Source organism: Cynoglossus semilaevis, chromosome 14 (assembly GCF_000523025.1).
Source record: "Cynoglossus semilaevis isolate Cse_v1.0 chromosome 14, Cse_v1.0, whole genome shotgun sequence".
Taxonomy (NCBI): domain Eukaryota; kingdom Metazoa; phylum Chordata; class Actinopteri; order Pleuronectiformes; family Cynoglossidae; genus Cynoglossus; species Cynoglossus semilaevis.
Genome location: NC_024320.1, coordinates 867,782 through 873,251, shown reverse-complemented (window position 1 = coordinate 873,251; position 5,470 = coordinate 867,782). Strand labels below are relative to the sequence as shown.

Here is a 5,470-nt window from a genome sequence, read left to right as displayed (position 1 = left end):
TTTTTCCCCCCCCCCCCCCCCCCCCCCCCCCCCCCCCAATCAAATAAGTGCTCACCAATTCAAGCTTGGATTAATAAAGCACTGCGTGACTAACTCACCTGCAGGATGAGCTTGTTAAGACCTCATATAGATCACTACGGTCACTGCTGAGGAGAAAAACACAACTCTTCCATAAAAGGTTCCTGGACACGTTGTGTTGTGGTGATAACAGAGGAGGACAGTCCTGGTTCAGCTCTCCTATTGTGTTCGCTTGGTTTCCTTTCCACTGACTGTAGCAGCTTATGACTGTCATTATTTTTATGCTCAGCAAACCCTGCAGTGATCCCCTGGGTTTTAAATGAAAACATCTGCATTTGTTTGCTGTCTCTTCAGCGTCAGGCTGCAGTGATGTTGCAAAATGCACTCATGCTTTTTTTTGTTTGATTTATGTATTTTAACTATATGCAAACTTTTTTATCTATATAAAAATATTTCTTATCTTTGAGACAGGTTTTTTGTAAATGAAACTCCTCTAGATTTAGAAATGATAATAGCCAAGAAGAAAAATTGTGTTATACTATATAACATACCTGCAGTTTAATTCTTAATCCCCTTAACCTTTGACCTCTGTACTTGTACTCGTTTCAATCAGCTTCACACATTGTTTCTGTTCGTCCAGTGTCTGATCTTCAGTCCTTCTCCCAGGTTCTCCACCCATTGGCTCACTTGTCCCCGCCCCCTTCTTCCACCTGTCTGTCTCCTGTGTTTCCCTCCACAGTAATGACTTCATCTTCTCACCTGTTGACTGTTAACTCCTCCCAGGTCTGCCACTTCTTCTCTTTAGTTTTCAGTGAATCTGATGACTCTCGACGTGTTTTCGACCACAGCCTGTTTTTCCGTCCTTCAGTTGGCCTAGTATCTTTGTACCTCGGTGGTTCTGGTCCAGTGTTGTTAATTAGAGAGTCCATTTGAGTCCATCCTTTGAACCTGACACATATTGTCCGTTGTTGGAGCTGCACTTAAGTGAATAAAAAGTGAGTACATCTTTGTTTTCTACTTTTATCAGGTCACTTCCTGCAAGTGTTTATTTATTTCACTCATACATTATTACTAAACTGTAAACTGAGTCCTTTTTCCGCAATGTTCCAATAGCGTTTAATCGCAGTGTGTGTGCGCATACGTTTGTGTCTTCATTACTAAATTAAATGTCACCATCTCATTCTATTCATAACATTCCTCCAGCTCTATTACAAAAACCGGTGTCACTCATACCGCAAGGAAAAGAGCTTACTTTTCAGGAACCAAAATAGACAACTCGATTTACGTGTGTGTCTAAATGTGCGCTCATGTCATGTCGAAACAGATCGACAGGCATGAGTTAAAAAGGGAACGTTCTACCACATTTGTCAAAAGTGAGATAATGACTGAACGGTTTTAGTTATTTACTGTCATACCTTTTTTTTTTAAAGCTCAGGTACTTTGACTAACCTGCTGCATTTCTACTTTATTTGCCAAATTCAACTTGGACTTTCTCTACTGCTGGGTTTCTTTCCCTTAAAAGACCAAGGAGTGGTTAAATTAGTGTAAAGGGGAGAGAGGAGCAGATCAGAGAAGGAGAGAAGAACGGACTAGTAGAGCAGAAATCCATCTGCAGAGTGCTGCCTTAATTGATCACATTCCTACAACTGTCACTGAGCTGTCTCGTTAGCAGACGCTTCCTTTCCGGAAAAGTAACACGTATGCAGGTTTGCAGAGATGGAAAAGGAGGAAGAGGGGAAAATAGGTTGACATGTGGGCAACCGTTCCCCTCTCTCTCTTTTTGCTGTTGTCACCGACACGTACACCACCCCAGTGTGAGTGAATCCTGACAGGAAATATTGTACCAGCCAACTCTGAAAGTAAGAACTACTGTGATCAAGAACTAATACCAGCCGTGACTCATAACTAATACATGTGTCTTTGGTTCACCACCTTTCAGTACGATACAAATGCCTGGTTAATGAGGATCATTACTGTACTATTGTCGGCCATGCACGGTATAAAATTATCATTTGAAACCAGGGACCGGCTCCGGGGGTTTGAACCCACCAGCTGCTGTCACAACTAATCTTACGACTGAATGAGTCATCCATGTGACTGCTGTATCTGTAGAAGCTTTCATGTGTCGTTTCTCATTTTTCCTCATTCAGAGATTGTGCACTTTTACTGTGTCACGTTAATAAACCCATACAAAGTACTTGGACGGTCAATACAGGGAGAGATGAATTCAGGGAACGTTTGGCTGGGGAAGCAAAAAAAAAAAAAAAAAAAAAATCAAACCAACTGGGAACACAAAGGAGCTTTTATTTAAATTTCAATACGTTTTTCATTTTTCTTAAAAGAAACTCCTGGTGTTCGCTTTGTTTCCTGGATTGACCCAGAGTTGCACGATGGTGGATGAAGGTTCAACCTGTGGGAAACCAGACAGTTTGGATTCAGGTTTTGGTCAAAAGGCTTTAGGAACCTCCGAATCCCTGTTCTTGTTGCCTTCACCAAACTTTGCATTTGCATTTTTAACTAATGTCACTGACTCGTTTGGTGAATTTAAAACATGGAAGTCACCGGCTAACACATCGACAAATCATTCATTGAGTGTAGTAAACGAGTGAGACGTCTGTCTCAAATTGTTGTCAGCTTAACCTTGCAGTAATGTGGCGCTAGCATGTTTAAGCTAGCCTCTTACAGCTGCCACCACAGTAACTCTCGGGGTAGTTTTTTTTTTTTTACAAATATGTCAACAGTTTGAATATTGTGAGTTGAAGTTGAGTGGTAGTAGTTTGAGTTCTACAAAGAGACGTTAAGACTAAACGGCTAAAGACTAAAAAACCCCCGACGGTGACGACACGATACTGGTATCAGAATTGACTTCGCTTGATTTCTTCACACTATACCCGACGTTGGCGTAGTTTGACCCACACGTTGACTCAGACTATAAAACAGGCCATTATTTTAACATGGAAAAACACAACCGGCTCTTCAAATAGATCACATTCAGTCTCCATCAAATAATTAGTTTCCGACATTACTGCTGTGATCAGACTCATATGGTTTGAGTCATTTTTTCCATTAAAAAAAGCCATTTTCAGTGTCAGGGGAGAAAGCAGCTGAGGGAATAGAGCGAGAAAAACACTTGTACTCCATTTTGGCTTGAGGTACACACACACACACACACACACCGCATGCCATATGGACCCCTTGCTTTGAGTCTCATAGGGCAAATAGGCCGGCAATAAGAAACAGATTGAAAGTTTGTTTTGATGGGAAGACATCTCCAACATTCCACGTATCTCTCACACACACTCACACGCGCACATATACACACATAATCACGCACACCCGCATACACACACACACATAAGCCGGAGAAGATGAGTGTAAACACGACACGAACCCTAATGAAAAACACAGCGCTGTTGTTGAGATGTGAACATACGACAGACGTGTTTGCGCGCGTGCCTGCGTGTGTGGCTGTGTTTGCGCACGCACGCCCGCACGCGGCCTCGCGCTGTTTACAGTCGTGATTTTCTACTAAACAAGTCAGTAAGTGATTCTTCTTCCAGACAGCAGCAGCTGCGTCTCAGCCGAGGAGAGAAGTCACCTCGGTCCATTTGAACGATCAGTATCTTGCACACGCTCAGATCTGTTCTAGTTTAACCGACTCTGTGATCTAAAGCAAACATCACACACCGAAACAGCGCAGCCGCTGGCGTGCGGCAGGTGATGCAGGATTTTATCTCCTGACTGTCTGAAGTCACTGCGTTCGTTGCTTGTCCTCTAGTGTGTGTGTGTTTAGGTTCTGTTCCACGTTTCTGCCTTAATTGTAGTAGTATGTTCTACTGGTACTGCTCTGTATTCACTGTCTGTCTGTCTGTCAAGTACAGTACCATACAACACAGTGTGGCTCCTGGGCTGTAAAACAGCCTGGAATTAACTCTCTCATTTCAGAGAATGTTCCGTTAAAAAAAAAAAAATTTTTTTTAGCCTTTTTGTGTTTTTTTTTTTTTTTTTTTTTTTTTTTTTTACTATTTTATCGAAAAAGTCATAGTAGGGTTTGTGGGTAAGGGTATTTTTTTTTTTTACAATTTTTACAGCAAAAAAATATTTTGGAACAATTGATCCACCTAGGTGTGTCTATGTTTTTTTACCTTTTACCAAAAGAGTCAGAGCAATTAATTGACAGCAATTCTTTTTTTTTTTTTTTGATTTTGTAATTTTGTTTAGAACCTTCGAGACCCAAGTCAATAGACATTCTTCGTAAACTCCTTGGCAACATGATGCGAGACGACCCCCCCTCAAAAATCTCTTGCGACCCACCTGAGGGTCGCGACCCAGTCTTTAGGAAACAATGATCTAGGTCATGCTTTCCAGCATGGGGCTGATGGGAGAAGTTTGTCCCACAGATGAAACTCCAAACACCAAACTGTTCTTTCTTTCTTTTTACTTTTAAAAGTTCCTGTTCCAGTAACTGTTTTTTTTTTCTTTCTTTCTTTCTACTTTTAAAAGTTCCTGTTCCAGCCTGAATGTCATGCCCACTGTCAGTATCTCATAAAACAACACCTGGATTGTTCCAGGAAATTAACGGCAGAATCCGATAACTGGAACATTTCAGAGAATATTAGAAAAATTTTCAGACAGGAAAAAAAAAAAAAAAATTCATCTCCTCCTCTTGCACTGTAAAGTCCTCATTTATGAAAACCGATTTTCTCCTGCATGTGCTCCAAATCATGCATTACGTCCGTATCTGGAGAGTGTGTGTTTGAATCCCTGTGTGTTTGTGTTTGTGCACAGAGTAGTGGTTTGGTGTGAGTGAGACATGAGGCTTTAACCCCAAAACATATGCTGCTTCCTGTCTCTCTCTCTCTCTCTCTCTCTCTCTCTCTCTGGCTTTCTGCAGTGTTACAAGTGCTTGTGTGTGTGTGTCTGTGCGTGCGTGTTTTTGTGAGTGAGAGAGAGAGAGAGAGAGAGAGAGAGAAAAGAGGGAGAGTGTCTGACTTGTGAGTGTGTAAACTTTCCATCTGGGATTCTCTATCATGAGGGATGAGGAAGGGTGGATATCAGTAGCTCTGCCTGATTGTGTGTGTGTGTGCGTGCGTGCATGCGTGTGTGTGTGTGTGGGCGCTCATCTGGTCTTACGAGGTCACTTCCTTCCACTCTGTTCTCGGAGCTCTTCAAGTGTGTGAAACAGATTTAGTTGTGTTTAAGTCAAGTGCTTGCACACACACACACACACACACATCACTAAGAAGAGGATTAAAAGGACACATTGTTGTTTTTTATATTTTATTTATTTTTTGCTTTATTTACCTGTACTGTTTTTTTTTTTTTCTGTCAAACTCATCCACTCACCGTGGATTTGGAAGAAATCCAAGGTATTTGCAGTAAAGTCTCATCTGTTTTTTTATTCATTCACACAGATGTCACAGGTCGGTTCATCTGTGTGAACAGCGAAAGA

At 41.5% G+C, this 5,470-nt stretch overlaps 2 protein-coding genes across 11 annotated transcripts in view; one reads left to right on the top strand and one right to left on the bottom strand.

Annotated features, from left to right (window-relative positions):
* Positions 1-5,470, bottom strand: part of LOC103389085 (ephrin-A5-like) — a 1,154,841-nt gene that overhangs the window by 1,014,862 nt on the left and 134,509 nt on the right. The window lies entirely within an intron of this gene.
* tcf4 (transcription factor 4) overlaps positions 1-5,470 on the top strand; it is a 189,288-nt gene that overhangs the window by 158,891 nt on the left and 24,927 nt on the right. The gene's annotated exons all lie outside the window — the stretch shown is intronic.